General features: G+C 45.5%; 1 protein-coding gene across 2 annotated transcripts in view; it reads left to right on the top strand.

Annotated features, from left to right (window-relative positions):
- PTDSS2 (phosphatidylserine synthase 2) overlaps window positions 1-20,473 on the top strand; it is a 426,270-nt gene that overhangs the window by 369,823 nt on the left and 35,974 nt on the right. The gene's annotated exons all lie outside the window — the stretch shown is intronic.

Raw genomic sequence — 20,473 nt, 5'->3', positions numbered from 1 at the left:
ACACTCACTGTATAACCTGCGCTCACCCTTGGGTAGTTTGCCACTGAACAGTCATGCTTATCACGGAGGCAATGTGTAAATTGGCACAGCACTCTCACAAAATAAATACTCTGAGCGTCACAAAAGAGATCACACATGATGTATGTAAATAAAATGTGTATTCCTCACACACGTTAACATGACATGTACATCGCATAGTTCTGGGCATGAATCATATTCAGAAATCTCACTAGCAGCACTAGGCCCAACCAGTATTATACACTTGAGAAGAAGCCTACTTTACCTCCCAAGCACGATCTAGCGGTGCTAAACAGTGTCAGAACAAGGCCCACCCTGGCACCTATTCTAATTCAATACCACACAGTTATAGGGTGCACCCCAGTTCACAACGATATCAGAAATGTGCCCATACAGATGATTACAACACTTTTAAATAATCCCATGGGCCTAGGCCGCACGGGCGAAAACCAATGTCAAACTTAATATTCTTTTGGCAAGGAAATAATGTGTATGGCAACACCGCTGTGTGGTTTAATTAGCCACAGGCTTTCACTCCCACACACTCACTCAGCACTGATAAGATATGCTACGGATATCAGGCAGGTCCATATAGAGCTCACACACACACAGCACCCTAATGGTGCACTGATAACCGGCAGGTCATTTGACCACGTGGCGTAGGCCTTCCTCCACCCTCAGCTGACCCTGACTATCCTATACCCACAGGCACACTTAGGGTCCTGGGGGAAAAAGGTGGGGGTAGGTAACAGGCTAATTAGGTGGCAGTCAACAAATGGAGGTTTGACCACTACTCAGGAAGTTCAATCAAAGGATTCTACACTGTGCCTTCAGGCAACAGCCCAGTTCTGCGAAGCTCAGGGGGTCACACAGTCTCTTGTGCTTCCGATCGATCTCAGAAGCGTTCCATAGCCCAGCCAAAAGCTCACACTATCTGGGCATTACTACCTGGCAACACAGTTGTTGGGCCAGGTGAGAAGACGGCAGTATGTTCGTCTTACTGAGGTCACAAAAATAAGCAATTGAATGTGGGATGAAGCAGGGGAACCTCTCGAAAGAAGGAGGCACCCAGTAGGCCAGACGTCCCTCCAAGTAGTGCTCAGGGAATCCGGGCACTCCGTAACACAAATCCCTGCCTCCCTGAAAATGAGGCACAACATCTATTGTGTTTTGATACGAGTCGCTCCAGACAATTCTGGTCACACACAATGCAGAGTCACTAACTCAGCACCTCCCTGAAAATGAGGCACACCGTCTGGTGTGTGTTGAGCTCGGTCGGACCAGACAATTCCGATCACACACAGTGAAGAGTTATTAATTCCATACCTCCCTGGAAATGAGGCTCAACATCTGGTGGGCGTTGAGCTGAGTCGCACCAGACCATTCCGGTCACATTCAATGAAGAGTTGCATATTCCACTCCTCCCTGGAAATGAGGTACATTGTCTGGTGCACGCTGATTTGAGTCGCACCTAACAAATCCGATCATAAACACAGGCTCAAGTTCAGTGGCGCCACTCAATGTAGAATGAGGAACTGCTATGTGTACGCCCCCACCTCCGAGGGTCGTAACCTGTGAAACAGACACTGCATGCAATGAGCATGCATTCTGCATGTCACAAGAGCGATGCGGCATGATCGACTTAGCAGGTCACGTGGGGTTCCGCAACAAATTTATCCGCTCACCACCAACAAGACGCTTATGTGTATTGAGACCCTACAATGCAGGGGCCACACTTCTGAGATGCGGATGGTGCTTCTGGGGCTCCACACCAGGCAATCCGGTCCTCAGGCACACTACTTAGTTCCATGTTCATGCCGCACCACCAGTGGGAATCCAGCAGATGATGTGGGCACTTAAGAGAGCACCACTTTCCAGCTGTCACAGGTGGATGGTGTGGGTCCCTCGTGGGAGGGCTTTTAATTACCCTGAGACCTGCTCAAGAGAACAGAGGGCAAGTCAACAAGACCTTGGAGAGCACACTTCAGGGTGCTACACAGCAGCAGGTAGTAAGCCGAGGCCAGTCACTATTCAGGAAGGGTGCATGGTCCCTTCCAATAACAGGAATCCTCCTTGTTTACAGCAGATTCCTCTGGCAGTGTGCACCGCGCAGTTCCTTGATATCCGGTCCCACTTACCCACAGCTGTATCTCTACCCTGCTGAAGTATGGCACCAGTAGTTATACTGTAGTGTGCCTTTGAAGTGGGGGTGGCTCAGAGGGTTTTACCTTTAAACCACAGGTTTCGCCCCTATATTTCAGTCCTGTCTACCAGGGAGCCATGAGATGCAGATCTTAATCTTTAGTGGGGCCATGATCTCACTCCCAGAGGTCAAGTGTCAAAACCTCCTCCTCCAACCTATCCAGCCAGGCCCTCAAATGGCAACGGTCTGTTGTTCCAGTTGCATGCCCAATGTTTAAAGCTGTCTCTGAGGAATGCACCAGTGCTTAAAAAATGAAGTGCTAAGGCCCTCATCAGGAGGCCACTGCATCCTACACCACCCATTGCCCCATCCAGCGCTGCCAATGGCAGTACCAAAGCAGCTACTAACCATCACACTCCTGCAAGTGTGACAATTCTAGAGTCAAACTAAACTGCACAAAAAGAGTTTTAGAGCAGAGAAATGCCCACTTTCTAGAAGTAAACACAAGGAGATGATGGACGGAGTGCTGACACTTTTCAGACACTCACCCCCAGTCACAGAGCTGGGTTGAATGCATCATCGTTTTTTTGCACTTTCTAGAAGTAGCATTTCTAAACTATTAATGACATATCCCTCTTTACCACAGAAGAGGGGTTGCCTTTGTGAATCCTATTATAGGAAACATGAGCGTGCTTCACTGTAAGCCATAATTGCAGCTTGGAATAATTTCAGCTGCTCCTCCATGTTAACGTATGGGAAGAGCACACGTCATAGGTAGTAAAAACACACATGGGTATTCTTTACTATCAGGGCAGGGAACACACCTGTACCTGCCCTGCCTTTCGCCTACCACTTGCTTCACCACTTAAGACTTACCCTATGGGTGCTCTAGTGTTAGTGAAAGGCGCCCTCAGCCTTGACCAATAGATTAGAAAGGCAAACCTGATCATAAGTGAATTGGAACATCCAGAGACCTGCAATGGCAGGCATGACGCATGTTTAAACACCATAGGTGGAAGGGCGCCATAGGGCAAGGGCTGGAGATATGTTTAAAAATATCAGTTAAGCACCTCTTCCTAACACATGTAGGGAGGACGTGCCCACTTACACACTGCATTACAGTGAGAAAGTGCCCAGAGCCCTAAGGCCGCTAAAAGAGGAGCTGTGCAACCCTTTTTCCCCATGGGAGCAGTCGACCACCTAGGTAGGAAAAACCCACATGGGGGTTCTTCACTACTTTAGCAGAGGACACTCGTGTACCTGCCTTCCTTTTGCCTACGACTTGCTTCATCCCTCGGGGCTTAACCTAGGGGTGCTCTAGTGGTGGTGGAAGGCCCACTCTGGGTTGGCTAATGAGTAAAATAAAAATGCCAGCATGAGAATAGATGCAACCGATCATCCACAGGCCTGCAATTGCAGGCTGGATACATGTTTGGAATATATTCTGGTGGATCCCACCATGAGCCAGTGCAGCTGGGTATGTAGTGTACCTTTTTATAGGGCACCCACAGGTACAACACCTAAACAATCAGGTAAGCACCACTTCCTAGCATGTGAATAAAGGGTGCACGCACTTTCCCATTGCATTGTAGTGAGAAAATGTCCAGAGTCTATGGCCACGAAAAGTGAATCCGCAAAAACCAGGAGAAAAAACTAAACTTTTTAGACATGTTGCATTAAATTCTCTTCTTTTATAACTGTGCTGAAAAGTGTAAAGGTAACAAATTATGATTTTTTTAAAATCTTTCTTTGAAGCCTTTTGCTTTCCCCGCGATCTTGCAACATGATAATGTCAATCCATTTTGCAAGGTAGCACTTTTCCTTTTCATTGTTTTCTTCCAGAAACCATATACTGTGAAAGGAAAGCTATGTTCGAGGCATATGAGCTGCAGATTGTACACTTTTGCATAGATCGCCATCTGGTGTTGGGCCCGGATGTTTGCAGTTTGTTTTTCTTCTTGGACAGTCTTTGGAAGTCACGAGTTCGGTGACTCCTCCTTCGGTCCGTACTGCGCATGGGCTTCGGCTCCATCCTCAGATTGTTTTTTTCCGCCATCGGGCTCGGATGTGATACTTCGTGCTCCGGCTTCGAACCTTTCCAGTTCGACCTTCGACGGAAAATCCTCGTCCATCGAGATTCTTAAGAAAAATCATCTTCTTCATCTCTCTCGGCGGCACTTTTCGATTCCAGACATCGGCACCGGCCTAAGGGCCTCCCTCGACTCCGGTCTCGGCCGATGGAAAGGACTCCCTTCAAAAAGTGTCCAAAATGTGGGTCTAAATTTCCCCACAGTGACCTCCATCAGGTGTGTAACTTCTGCCTCTCTCCCGAACACGAGGCTCGAGACTGCCCCGCCTGCAAGTCTTTTCGATCGAAAAAGACCATCCGGGATCGAAGAGCTCGATGCACCATGGTGCACTCATCGACTTCGGCTCCACCCGACATCTTCGGAGACGACACCGGAGCCTCGGGGCAGCAGCACACAGAGCAGGAGGAAGAACTCGTCAGCGCTTCCGAGGCCGACGACTCTGACCTGGAGGAGATAACACCGGCGCAGAGCGTCGTGAGTACTTTACCCCCTCCCACTCCCGTACCCACACCGAAAGAGACTCCGGTTACACCTTTGCCTCCGGGCCTAGGGAAAACCAAACATACAGCTTCTATCAACCCACCTTCGGGCCCGGTGTCGAAGCATCATAAGTCTCCCGGCGGCTCGGGCTCGAGCCAGCCTACTCCTGGTGCCGAAAAACACCGTTCGGCACCGAAGAAAACCACGCCCAGTTCGGCTCCGAAGTCATCAGGCTCGAAACCTGCACTCTCGGTGCCGATAAAGCATAAGCCCCTCAGCACCGACGCTCCGGCGCCGAAGCCCGCCTCGGCACTGAAGAAATCGGAGACCCCGAAAAAGCATGGCATGGAGAAACCATCGAAGCCCTCGGCTCCGAAAACATCGGCACCAACAGACGATTCGGTGCCAGAAGAACTATTTACACCTGATCCTTATCAAAAAACTTTAACAAAGGATCCAAAGACTGGTCATTTAACTTTGTCTTCCAAAAAAAGACATTTACACAAGCCAGATCCTCCTCCACCGCCAAAACGGAAGGACTCTGCCACATCCCCCTTCAGAGTACCCTCCCCACCACCTCCTCCACCTCCTCCACCTCCTCCACCTTCTCCACCTCCTCCACCTCCCATATCTCCACCACCTTTGCCTCACCGCTCTCCAACCCCATCTCCAGACCCTGATTATGGAGATCCAGATTATGACCCGGCAGACACCCCAATAGACCCCACACCTCCAGGGACACCAGACCCATGGGAGGATTACCACAACCCCGATGTACCAGATGTGCCTCAGGATGACATTTATCCATCCAGGCCGTCTCCTCCAGAGGACTCCCTGGGGTTCCACCACTTAATACAGCGGGCGGCACACTACCATGGGGTAGAATTACATAGCGAGCCAGTTGAGGACGATTTCCTACTGGACACTTTTGACATACAAGATAAGGCCTCAGCAATATTGCCCATGCTAAAAGGGGTAACCAAACATGCTGCAGAGGTGTTCAAGGACCCAGTCAGAGCTAGGGTACTAAACCCCAGGATAGAGAAATATAAAGCAGCCCACACAGATCCTGCATATATTAAAGGACCTGCTCCCTTGGACTCTTTGGTGGTATCCACAGCTAGGAAGCGGTCTAACTCTCAATCCTCAGGGGAGGCTCCGCCACCAGATAAGGAGTCAAAGCTCTTAGATGCGTCTGGTAAACGCACTGCCTCGCAAGCCGCAAATATGTGGCGCATTGCCAACACACAAGCTCTGCTTGCACGTTATGATAGAGCACATTACGATGAACTGGAGGCTATCATGCAACACCTCCCAGACAAACATAAACACAGGGCTCAGGAGCTAATACAGGAGGGAAAGCTCATCACCAATACCTCAATTAAATGTGCCCTCGACGCAGCAGACACAGCTTCTAGAGCGATAAACACCAGTGTTTTGCTTCGTCGTCATGCCTGGCTCAGAATCTCAGGGTTTAAGCCAGAAGTCCAGGCATCTATATTAAATCACCCCTTTGACCAACAACACCTATTTGGTCCAAAGGTGGACGAAGCATTGGAGAAAATGAAAAAGGACACGATACGGCAAAGTCTATGGGGGCATTACAATCCCATACCCCTAGACGTTAATTTCGTTGTTCCTCCTTTCGGGGCACAGGCAGAGGTTACTCTGCTGATAACGCCTCTACTTCCTACAAGTCCCCTCCTCAGAATACCTTCTCAAAGGGCTATCAGAGAGGTGGTTATAGAGGAAACAATAATAAAGGCAGGGGCAAAACCAACAACACCCGTTCTGCCACACCACCCGCCCAATGACTTTCCCCCGCTTCCCCCAGACCATTCCACTCCAGTCGGGGGCAGGCTACAACATTTTCTTCACACCTGGGAGACCATAACATCAGGCAAATGGGTGACACAAATTGTTCAGTCAGGCTACTGTCTCGAACTAACATCTACCCCACCCAATATTCCACCCAGGCACCGTACAATGTCACAAGAACACACCATACTGCTCAAACAGGAGGTAATCTCCCTCCTCCAAAAACAAGCTATAGAGCAGGTCCCAGTCAATCAGCAAAATCTAGGGGTCTTCTCTCTGTATTTTCTAATCCCAAAGAGAGACGAGACCCTACGGCCCATTCTAGACCTCCGGCCTCTAAATGCATACATTGTGGTAAATAAAAATTCCTTTACCGGGACTGAATTTGATACATAATCATAATAAAATAGCTCAGTAAAATGAGAGGCAGAATCCGTGATATTAGAGTTTCTGAATGGGCTTTATTCCAATAATCGATTATAATCGGATGCTTCAAGTTCCATCACCACGGGGTTCAGGAAGTGAAGTGCATACTTTATTGACAAGAAGTAACTTTTATAGTACATACGTTATAATGAAGCAAATACAGTAGGCGTAATAATTGATAAGGAACTTGACGTGGTACCTGCGTAACCGAAAATGGGTGTTTACAAGGAATAAAAAGACACATGATTGGTTATGATATCATGCATAGGTGGATCTATAAGATAATACTTGACATAGATGCGCGCGCAGCATCATGACGTGTAATTGACGTGTAACTAGGGGGTGAAGGGAACTTGACATTAGCTCTACATGTGGAGACGAAAAGTCTGGGGGTCAGATCAACCTAATCCCAAATCATATCTAACATCCTATGTTTAAAGAACTATGTTATCCATAAAGAAGGACTCTCGGACAGAATCTATTCTATACTGACTGTGCGTGTGTGTACAAGCGTCTAAGTGTCTACACTGAATGCGAGGGGATGGGAATATTCCATGGTGACAGGGCTATGAATTACTTGCATGAGGGCAGAGAAGCCGGGCCTCTTACTTGGTAACTGGAAGAATGTTTACTTAAGCTACTAGGCAGGAATGCATCGGCTGAGGGGGAAGCAGATAATTCGAAGGTGAAATACAGCTCTTGGCAGAGAATAGGCTGATGTCAGGCTTCGTGAGCCGCGCAGAGAATGAGACAGAGTTCATGGTCACAGATGCAGGCTCAGACTGGAGCTTTCAGAGGCAGAAGGCAAAAGGAGTTCGATGACAGAATCAGGGCCTACTTGCCTTGGACTGAAAAATGGCATAAGTGAACCATATAAAGCCGGTGGCCTTTCATATTTAGGAATGGAATATCCGACATATTCATGGCGGATCTGACAGAGGACATGTTGACGGTGGACGCACATGTATTTGCGTCTTCATAACTGGAACTGGAGGGAACATACATGTACTTGTGACATGCTCATGTAACCGTTGGGGTCCAAGATAGGGGACATAACTGACCAGGAAAATCCACATTTCCACATTCCCTCCTTGTCCCCCTACTTGCCCTTCAAGAGATATCGATCTTCATCAATCCATCGATCTGTTCATATAGCATCATTTGTTCTTCTTTCTTCTTCCGGGATCTTGAATGAAATCTTGGTGGTGGAATACACGATGTGGCACACAGACCACAAATCGCTGGTCCACATTGTAGACATAGACAGCAACTGAATAGTATGAGAAAGCCAATACCTAGGAAGGATAAAACTCTCCATCCCCAGGCTGATATCACACTCCAAAACCAACTGGACCAAGTCCAAGTGCCTGGGTTCTGGTGTATCTGGTTTACAATCTTATGAAGGCGAGTGATGGCTTTATATACAGATGGCGAATTTTCTGGTATGAATACGCAGCAACTTGATCCGATGACCCTACAAGCTCCGCCCCTATCAGCCAGGATGACGTCAAGGACAAGACGATTTTGAAGCACAACAATCCGCATAGCAGACTGCTCTTCCGTTAAATTGCCTAAGGCGGAAATAGTCTCATTCACTACTGCTTCAAGGGTTCTAGTTAATCTACGTATCAGCTTACTATTAGTAACAGTACCTATATAGGGAAAGATGCCTTTATTAAAATCTACATACTTGTCCCATGCCGTTTCAGTGTAATCGACAATGGGGAGATCTCTCCGCTTTCTGTTGTGTACTAAATGAATATTTCTGTAGTAATCAGGAGGAGCTAGAAAAACAGGTGGCAAAAGGAATGCAATGTAGCAGGTACCATCCCAATCTGGAGGTAGACGCATATATGCAGTCTGACCACATATGAAGTAGGAGTGGCGAGAAGCTCTAAATGAAGATTTGCCTTGATCACGGAATTCTACTATAGTATTGCATTTACTATGGCCCATAGGTATGGAACCAACCTTTCTTACACACAATTCACCCTTCGCTGGGAATACTGACATGGTGGGCAAGGCTAGTTCAACTTCGGATACGACATTTAGAATCATGAGATTAGGTGTAAAATTTCCTAATCCATATACTTCATTTTCCAGATCAGTTCCTGTTCTTTTGGGGCGACCCTCCTTGTCAGGGTAGCAGACCTTGAGTAAGACTAGGTTCAGGTTTCCCCATATCCAATGATCTTGGTAAACTGCTGTGTCTATGGAATTGATTAAACTAAACCATGCTCCACAGGAGCCATTATGTGTGAATGGATGTGGAAAGAAAGGCAGGACTCCTTCATAATTCTGATAGGGAGGGAGTCGGCCACACACCCAACAATTGGTGGCATTACTAGTCTGATGGGAATGATGTAACATACTAATGAATGTGTTATTGCGCAGCGCAAGTCTATAAGATAATTCATGCGGAGGTAAGTCACTAAAAGAATGTTCAGCAGCAACATTATAAACATGTCTAGAAATAGGGTAATATATGTGCAACAACATACTTGTAATAATTATTAAAAGACTTAATAAAAACAAAATTAATAATGTCACTATACAGTGGCTACGCAGTGATTTACAATGCGCCTGTCGTTTCAACATTTTCCGGGTATTTCCTCTACTCAGGTCCAAGGGATACATGTCAGAGACAATTCAACCGCTTCACCTTGGAGAGGACTTAAACAATCAAATTGCTCGACTGGTTGGGCCTAAGCTTTAGTTTGTACTTTTCAGAATTGTTCAGTTCAACAAAAGGAAGCTTTGTATCAGTCTGTGAGATAGTGCAGGGCACAGTGTCTATATCCGAGGATAGTCCATGAAATTTCTTGACGTGGCTTGAATGAATCCAGCCCTTACGGCCCTCGATCTTCACGGCTGTCCTCGTGGTCAACAGGACCAACTTGGGTGCTTTCCACCTGGGCTCCAGCTGGGTCTTTCGGTCGAAATTCCTCACAAACACCAAATCACCCGGAACAACGTCATGGGGTTTCACCTCGGTGTTGTCGGGAAAAGCTGCAGCTACCTGTGAACGACAAGATTGTAGTGCAGACATCAAGGAAGCCAAGTAATCTGTCAGCATATTACAGTCAACATCAGTTATTTTGCGAGGTATAGGCGTCCCCCACATATTCGGTGGTCTGCCGAAGATCACCTCATACGGGGATAGCCCTGTTCGAGAGTGTGCTACCATTCTCATGTAAAAGAGTGCAACGGGTAGCGCTACTACCCAGTCGACACCTTTTTCTCTGCATATTTTGGACATTCTGATTTTCAGGATCTGGTTATGTCTTTCTACGAGACCTGCTGCCTCGGGGTGTCGGACACAGTGGAATTTCCACTGATATCCTAACAGAAGTGAAACATGTTTCATTAATTCTGATGAGAACGGCTGGCCGTTATCTGAGTAAACAGCACGTGGTAAACCGTATCGTGGGAAGAATTCTCGAACCAACTGTTTGGCAGTAGTCGGGGCAGTGTAATCTGAAACCGGGTATGCCTCCGTCCAACGGGACAGAGCGCAGACAACTACAAGAACATATTTGAATCCTCGACATCGTTCCATCTGGATATAGTCCATCTGGAGTACTTCAAAAGGATGATTAGGAGTATGAAATCCACCCTGTTCTACGGGGACGCTTTTTCCTGGGTTGAACTGACAACAGATCATACAGGTACGGACCTTTTGTTTTGCTGCTGCTCGTAAATGTTTGTTGAACCAAATGTGTTGAATGCTGTCTAGCATAGCTTTTTCTCCTAGATGTGCTGGACTATGTATAGTGTTAATTATAACTTGGACCATTGAATCAGGAAGGAACCATACAGACTTTTCCTTCATCATCCATCCTTGGTCCGTTTGGATCCCTCCTAATTCAGTCCATTTCTTTATTTCGTCTGGTGTAGCATGTGTCTGTATGTCAATTACGTCAAGAGTAGGATCTTTAACTGTCATACAATGTGTCGGTGTCAGGACTATTGTCTTTGTCACGTCGGGGATTTGAGTTTGAGCAGTCTGTTTAGCTGTTCTGTCGGCTAGATCATTGCCTTGAGAAATGATATCAGTAACCTTCGTATGAGCTTTACATTTCATGATTGATATTGCAGTGGGTAGATGTATTGCATCTAATAAGGCATGAATGAGGGGTCCGTGCTGAATGTGGGCACCGTGGGAAGTTAAATAACCTCTCTCTCGCCACAGCACGCCGAAGTCGTGTACAACTCCGAATGCATAACGTGAGTCAGTGTATATGTTGACTTTTTTATTCGTGGCTTGAATACAGGCTTGTGTCAGAGCGATGAGCTCTGCGGCTTGAGCTGACAAAGTATTTATACGATTAGTTTCAATGACTTCAGTATCTGTTGTAACTGCGTAAGCAGCTACTAACTCTCCTGTACTTGTTCTCATGCATGAACCGTCTACATACGTCAGGTCTGGGTCTGATAATGGGACATCGGTTAAGTCTTGTCTGGGTTTCGTTGTTATCGTAATAACTTCAATACAGTCATGGGCTAGTGGGTCTGTTCCTATTACAGGTAGAAGTGTGGCAGGATTCAATGTGTTACAGCGTCTGATTTCTATATGTGGCTGAAACAATGTAAGTTCATATCCTGTAAGTCTTGCTATGGTCAAGTGTTGTGTTTGCGTTCTATTCACAAGAACCTCTACTGCGTGTGGTACTTGAACTGTCAATGGATGTCCTAACACTATGGCATCGCTTTGTCTGATTGCTAAAGCTGTCGCTGCTACTGATTTCAGGCACGCAGGCAGAGCCTGAGCTACGGGATCTAATGTACTAGAAAAATAAGCACATGGTTTGTGTGATCCTGCTTGTTCCTGTGTGAGTACTGACAAGGCAGTACCTTCGCGTTCTGTAACAAAGAGTGTAAACTGTTTTCTGTAACATGGCGTTGCTAAAACGGGTGCTTGACATAAAGCTTTCTTTAAGCTTTCAAAAGCTTGTGTGTGTTCCTGAGTCCAAGGGAGAACAGTCGATGTGGCTGCCTCCTGTGTGGTTAACTGAATGAGTGGTTTTGCTAGAAATGCATATTGAGGGATCCACTGCCTACAATATGAAGTGAGGCCTATGAAAGCTCGTACTTCCTTTTGTGTCTTGGGTATTGGCATGTTAGCTATTAACTGAATGCGGTCGGGTGTAAGCTGCCTTCCCTCCTTGGACAGCGAGTGTCCAAGGTAAACAACTCGCTGGACACAGAATTGCAGCTTAGAAGGGGACACCTTGTGCCCCTTTTCGGCTAGGAATTGTAAAACTGTCAGCGATGCTTTTTCACATTCAGGTTCGCTTCTTGCGGTGATCAGCAGATCATCGACATATTGAAGCAGAGCGGTGTTAACTGGCATGTGGATACTGTCAAGTTCTCGTTTCAGTGCTTGGCTATAGATGCTGGGACTTTCTGTAAATCCTTGAGGTGCGCGTGAGAATTTAAAGCTACGCCCATTTAAACTGAATCCGAACAAATATTGACTTTCCGGATCTATTGGGACGCTGAAAAAGGCATTTTTGAGATCAATTACAGTAAAGAATGTTGCTTCGGAATCAATAGCTGTCAATAATGACGAGATATCTGGGACCACAGGGAATTGTGGCACAATGCATTTGTTTAACTCGCGCAGATCAATAACCAATCGATATACCGGCGGGGCTGTAGGATCTGTTCGTTTAAGAATCGGAATTATCGGTGAATTACATACATTGGAGTCTGTTTCTACAACTACTCCTTGGGCAATAAGCTCGTCAATGATTTGTAGTAAAGCCACTACAGCATCTGGTGGTAACTTGTATTGTCGCATTCGTGGTAGCACCACTCCTGCCTTGAGTGTGACTCGATATGGTGTAATATTCATGCAACCAACATCAGTAGGGCCTTGTGCCCATAGATGTGTAGGTAAAGTCTGTAGTCGGGGATCCATGTCTCTAGACACATAGTGACCTTTAAAATCACGTAAAAACAACCTTACTCCTTCCGGAGAACAACATATTATGGCTCCTAGGGCTTTCAGAGTTTTAATTCCTAACAGATTTTCTGGGCATGATTTAGTAAGCAATAAATCTGTAGTTCGTGTCAAAGGTCCTATCGTAAGTGGAAGAGGCTGTGATACTTCATTAACAATAGGTTTTCCTGAAAAACCAAGGGAGATATTCTGAGAGCCTGAGAGGGGTGCCCCTGGAACTTCACTACGTTTTATAGTTGTTCGACTTGCCCCTGTATCGAGTAAAAATTTTCTATCTTGACCTAATAATTCACTATGTACATAAGGTCCTTCTTGATCTACAGGAATCTCGATAAGGGGTAAGTCAACTTCCCTCTCTAGGCTAGTTCATGCGTAACGTTGATACTCAGGGTATTCATACTGTGCAGTCTGATACATTTGTCGTGTTGTTGTCTGTGTGGCAGCAGCGGGCAACGGTGGTGCAGCTGGCACAAACTGTATTGGCTGTTGTGCGGCTGGCATGGCCTGGGCATGCTGCATAGCTCCTTGTTCATTCTGATCCTGTCTGAGTGGCCGTGATCTTTCTTGTGTTTTACCTATGGCGATATTATGTTTTAAAACTGGACAATCGTGTACGTAATGACCTGGCTTCTTACAATAATTGCATGTCCCTTTTACCGGTCCTGCTGAATCGGAATGTGTCATACCCTTTTTATGTCCTTCAGCTGGTACTGTCTGGGCAACTAGCATTTTCATTTTTGTGTCTTTCATGCGTCTGTGTTCATGTTCCTGTTCCTCTTTAATTCTATTGTGATGGTACTGTAACATTTGTAACATTTGTGTTGGAGTGTTACCTTGCCAGGTACTCTCGAATTTTAATACTCTATTCTTTACCGGGGACAGAGCATTTTCTACTAATTTTGTTACAAACAGATGCGGGTATGATTCGCTACTTGCTTTTATGCCACTATTTATACCAAAACATTTCTCAAATCGGGCATAGTAATCACTAGTGTCTTCATCTTGCTTCTGTTTACAGGCTGAAATTGTACCCCAATCTTCCTTTTTCGTAGTTAATAAACGTGGCAGTACCTGTACTAGCAAACCTGGTAGTGCTTTAGTTTTATCCCCGAGTCCTGCTCCTGCAGTTCGGGCCTTTTCTTCCGCTTCTAACACTGACCATTCTATCTTTTGGTCTCCTACCTCCCACTCTTTTTCCTTGAGTTTCTCATAAATGCCAGCAGGCATCAACACCTTTAATATCGTCATAATGTCGGGATAGGTATACTCTCCCATGAGTAACATGTCTTTAATTTCTCGGTGAAAACCCGCTGGGTCTTTGTCATGACTAGGTACCACTTTCTTCATTTCTAACAGTTCTATTTTTGATATGGGCGTATATACAAATACGCGCCTAAACTCGTCGCCCTCGCCTTTTATTGGGTGTACTTCTCGTAAGGGATTCTGTTTATCCATGTGATACATTGTTCTTTCCTTGCTGGGCAATGAGGTATGCTCTGAGCATATAAAAAGAATATACTGTTTTCTTGACATTAGAATTTCTTTAATTAATTCAGTACCTGGACCTCTCCATTTATTTGTAAGCAATTCAGTCAATATGTCAGGTAACGGACCAGGGTCCGAATGCTGACTCCGATATAGTATAATGAGTTGTTGAATCATATAAATCCCAGCCAACCTCTGTTCATCTGGGGTGAGATTCAAGAATGTGCGTACTACTGTAGCATCACTATATTTTCCGGGACTGTCCACCCAGTGGACAGCTGCCCTGGCTAAATCTTGTTCATCCATAGAATCGAGTAAATGATAACCCCTTCGTTCTCGGAGTAGTTTGTCAGCAGTTTGGAACGAATGCTCGTTAGACCTTATATTAATTATAGGTATTTGGAAATTCCTGTTATTATCTGGACATATCGGACGTATTGAGTCAATATGACATCTAGTCTGATCCCTATGACAAGATCTTCCTCTACCTACATAGGCTATGGTGTCCAACTGTCCTGCGGGTGGTCCTGACCCTTCTTCTTCGCTTTGTTCGAACTCGTCGGTCTGTAATCTCTCTTCGTGTATCCGTTCTATTTCTTTACGGATCTTTCGGCACATGGCTATTATACAATTTTGCTTATCGTGTCTTCCTTCTGATATATTCTGGCTCCATTTTGTAAGAATATGCATTGCATCCGGGTCTACCCCCGGTCGGTCTTGATTTCTGATCACACAGTTTATGAGGAAACGTAGCAGTTCCCCTTGTATCTCTACTTTCTGGAATTCCATAGCTCTGTTAATACATTCTGGATCTCGCCCTGTTTGAACAAAATGATATATTTTATCTAGATGCGCAGTCATTCCTGGTAACCTCGCTAAATACCCTGCGGCTCGTCTGATACGTAATGATGCCAGGACCATTTCGTCCTCTTTACCGACCACCGGGTCATATCTACAATCTATAAGAAGTTCCTTAAGCGCACGTTCACTTACGAATTTGGGTGTACGTGAATGCGCTGACTCTTGAAAAACAAGTTTATTTATTCTAGGTGGCGTAAAAGTATTGCTAGCACCTCCCGTGGCCCCATCTGGGGCGTCGGGTGTGAAAGGATTCGTCGAACGTGACACAGCAACTATAGGTGTGGACACCACTGTAGAATCGACTGTGGAGACAGATGCGGAAACAGATGTGCTTGCCGAAGCTAGTGTCGGGACTTGCTGTTGCACAGGGACAGATACCTGATCCTGACGTCGAACCCCCCCGCCAGACGGTCTATGTGGTGCGGGGTTAGCATACTCGGGAGCTGCGTCATCTAGATATGAGGAAAGAAAAACATCTTCTGCGGTTCTGGGATGTCCCTTAGGATGTACCTTGATTGGAAATAATGGGGGTGGCAAGTCTTTTGGCATCTCTGGAGCAGCCTTAGGTAATCCTTCGGCTAGAAGAGGATACATACCATTCATAAGGGCATTTCTTTGTCTATCTACTTGTTCCGATTTCACTCGGATACCTTCCTCAATTAATAGATTTTCTTGAACTTTATTTGAACTTTCTTTACTCTTCTCTTCCTGTCTACGTGCTTTTTCTGTACGTCTATGAGATTCTTTACGCCATAACTCAACAGCGTCTTTCTGTGACTGTCTGACTTTTCTCTTCCATAATTCTTCCTCGACTTTCATGATGCACTCTGCATCCCAGGTCCCCGCTGCGGGCCATCTCTGACTTTCTGGTAATCCCTTGGTGTAATCTACCCATAAATCAAGAAACAATATAGCGTCTAAGCCATGTTTGTGGTACATGAAGTGCCCTGGAGTATCCCTAGGAGGAATAGGGACGGCTTCTTCAAGTACCCCTTTTCTAGTAGTGATCTGTCTTAATTTCGAAAAGAGCGGCATATTGACAACTGATCTGATACCTAATCTTGAACACGCTTAATACAAAAGCACAATAATGAACAACCATTCATACCACAATATGCAAGACGTTTAACACATTTAACATTAAAACATTAAACCTTTAACTGAAACAACAATGATGATCGTCTGCATAACTAAATCACCATGCTTAATTCTTGACACTTACTAGACACTTCGGAATACTTGATATACTGCTAAACAGTACAGATACACTGCTAAAACAGTGCAGACCGGATTTGTGTACCCAAACCCGTCTTGACCGGCACAACCTATGTGCACGTCAGAAATGCCTCCCCAGAAATGGTACTCACCGGGTAGCTTCGGAAACGGAAGGCCTCAGTAACTTGAACTTGAACCGGACTGGACTCGACTCGACTCGTCAGGAACTGGGCTAGACTTCGAACTGGTGGGTCTCGATATACCTCGGATCTTGCTCTCTCAGCTAGGCTCTGGTCGGGATACTTCGCACTTCTCACCGCCTCGTCTGGGTGTTGATCGTAGTCTCAGTCGCCCCCGCTTGACCGGAGGGAGATACAGGAAATCCTGCTGGTACGCGTAATTGTCCGTCCAGCTGTGGCAGGAGACCGGGCCTACAACTCACCGCCGGCGCGTGAGATGAGAAAGTGTCCCTGTTCGGGCGCCATCATGTGGTAAATAAAAATTCCTTTACCGGGACTGAATTTGATACATAATCATAATAAAATAGCTCAGTAAAATGAGAGGCAGAATCCGTGATATTAGAGTTTCTGAATGGGCTTTATTCCAATAATCGATTATAATCGGATGCTTCAAGTTCCATCACCACGGGGTTCAGGAAGTGAAGTGCATACTTTATTGACAAGAAGTAACTTTTATAGTACATACGTTATAATGAAGCAAATACAGTAGGCGTAATAATTGATAAGGAACTTGACGTGGTACCTGCGTAACCGAAAATGGGTGTTTACAAGGAATAAAAAGACACATGATTGGTTATGATATCATGCATAGGTGGATCTATAAGATAATACTTGACATAGATGCGCGCGCAGCATCATGACGTGTAATTGACGTGTAACTAGGGGGTGAAGGGAACTTGACATTAGCTCTACATGTGGAGACGAAAAGTCTGGGGGTCAGATCAACCTAATCCCAAATCATATCTAACATCCTATGTTTAAAGAACTATGTTATCCATAAAGAAGGACTCTCGGACAGAATCTATTCTATACTGACTGTGCGTGTGTGTACAAGCGTCTAAGTGTCTACACTGAATGCGAGGGGATGGGAATATTCCTTTTTTTTTTTTTTTTTTTATTGAGAATTTGCCTGGTGTACATAGTAATCGAATCAGTCATTACAGATAAACCAATGGTAGAATATATAAACATTCTCCTCCAACCGAATTAATTAAGAAGGAAAAAAAAAAAAAAAAAAAAAAAAAAAATTACATAATACAAAATCAAAAAGTTACCACAACATTAGTCATCAGTTTGATCTTCTCCAGCTTTCAAGAGGAGCCCACATATTTCTCCCCATTTCCCTTATTTTCCCCCCCTTTTGATCATATAGACAAGACTCAATAGGGAAAGGGGGAAATAAAATCAAATATATTTATAATCATCTCATGGAGGGGGTACAGGATGATATGGAAAAAACCGAACATGCATTATCCATTAAGTTAGACAATCCGGATGTGGACCTCGATTTAGCGCTTATATTAAATAAAAAATGGCTACGTTCATCTAATTTAAGGGCACAGCATTTTAAAACACTGTTTAATTTGTACTTTACACCAGCCAAATTGTTTTCGTGGGGATTGGTGGAGAATGATAAGTGCCCTAGGTGTCAGACTGGCCCAGCAGATTTATTACATATGTTTTTCGATTGTGATAAGCTATCCCTGATACTGAGAGAAATTTCTGATTTTTTGGCTGGATTGTTAAAATGCAGAATTGTACTATCTTCTACGCAGGTGTTGGTAGGTGTAGATAGCAAAGCAGATTTGTCTAACTCTGCTGAAGCATTGGTTTTTGTATCGGTTGCTGTGTTACGTATTCTTATTTCAACAGGATGGAAAGATCTTTCCCCCCCAACCTTTCAAATGTGGATGTCCAGGTTTTTAGCGATACATAATATTGGGATGGGAATATTCCATGGTGACAGGGCTATGAATTACTTGCATGAGGGCAGAGAAGCCGGGCCTCTTACTTGGTAACTGGAAGAATGTTTACTTAAGCTACTAGGCAGGAATGCATCGGCTGAGGGGGAAGCAGATAATTCGAAGGTGAAATACAGCTCTTGGCAGAGAATAGGCTGATGTCAGGCTTCGTGAGCCGCGCAGAGAATGAGACAGAGTTCATGGTCACAGATGCAGGCTCAGACTGGAGCTTTCAGAGGCAGAAGGCAAAAGGAGTTCGATGACAGAATCAGGGCCTACTTGCCTTGGACTGAAAAATGGCATAAGTGAACCATATAAAGCCGGTGGCCTTTCATATTTAGGAATGGAATATCCGACATATTCATGGCGGATCTGAAAGAGGACATGTTGACGGTGGACGCACATGTATTTGCGTCTTCATAACTGGAACTGGAGGGAACATACATGTACTTGTGACATGCTCATGTAACCGTTGGGGTCCAAGATAGGGGACATAACTGACCAGGAAAATCCACATTTCCACAACATACATTCGGACCATTTCCACATGGTCACCCTCCAACAAGTTCTCCCACTCCTCTGTCAGGGAGACTTTCTCACTACACTGGACTTGAAATTGAAATTGAAATAAGCTTTATTTCGATAAAAAAGATATCTTAAAAAGCACATACAAATATAAAAATATACAGACATGTGAAACCATTATAAAAACCATATACATATAAACTGGACTTGAAAGACGCATACTTTCATATTCCAATACACCCTTCTCACGGGAAGTACCTCAGGTTTGTGGTGGACGGTCAGCATTACCAATTCAAGGTTCTCCCCTTCGAGGTCACAACCGCACCACGGGTGTTTACCAAATGCCTAGCGGTAGTAGCAGCTCACCTCAGAAGACAACACATTCACGTCTTCCCTTACTTGGACGACTGGCTCATAAAAGCCGCGTCCTACGGCCAATGTGTGCAACATACAAACAGCACCATCCAACTGCTCCACCGGCTAGGCTTCACGGTGAACCATCAAAAGTCCCACCTCATACCATCTCACACAAAGCAATATCTCGGGGCCACTATAGACACCTCCAAGGCTATAGCCTATCCCAATTCAGCCAGAATCGCAAGCATACAAGCCTTGCGCCAAACATTCACTCTTCAACACTCTCTCCCAGCACGAGTGTTTATGAAGCTAATAGGGATGATGGCATCTTGCATCTTCATAGTGCCCCATGCAAGACTCCACATGCGTCCACTCCAAGAGTGCCTAGCACGGCAGTGGAACCAGGCCCAGGGACAGCTGACGGATCTGGTGTTGGTGGACGGCCGCACCCATCACTCTCTGCAGTGGTGGAACACCACAAACCTTTCCAAAGGGCGGCCGTTCCTGGACCCGGTTCCTCAGGTGATTCTAACAACGGACGCATCGCTCTCCGGCTGGGGAGCGCACCTTCTACACCTCACAGTGCAAGGTCTATGGACGCCACAGCAAAAATTACTCCACATCAACCATCTGGAGTTATTGGCGATCTTTCTAGCCCTGAAATCCTTTCAGAAACAAATTTCAGCCAAAGCAGTCCTCATTCGCACAGACAATATGACTGCGATGTATTATATTCAAAAACAGTGGGGGGGACACTCTCCCCAGCTCTCCCGCTTAGCACAGAGCATATGGAGATGGGCAATTCCACAAAAAATCTTTCTCCTGGCACAGCACGTCCCAGGCATACAAAACACCATGGCAGATCTGCTCAGCAGACAAACGCAGCAAATGCACGAATGGGAACTGCATCCACAAGTTCTTCGCCCATTCTTCCACAAGTGGGGGCATCCTCAGATAGACCTCTGTGCCACCCACGAAAACAAAAAATGCCCAAGCTTCGCCGCCAGATACCCACACCCATTGTCCAAAGGCAATGCGATATGGATAAACTGGTCAGGCAAATTTGCATACGCCTTTCCACCTCTCCCGCTAATTCCATTAGTGGTAAG

The sequence above is a fragment of the Triturus cristatus genome, chromosome 3_1 (genome assembly GCF_964204655.1).
Source record: "Triturus cristatus chromosome 3_1, aTriCri1.1, whole genome shotgun sequence".
Lineage (NCBI taxonomy): Eukaryota > Metazoa > Chordata > Amphibia > Caudata > Salamandridae > Triturus > Triturus cristatus.
This window is presented reverse-complemented; position numbering and strand designations above follow the sequence as displayed.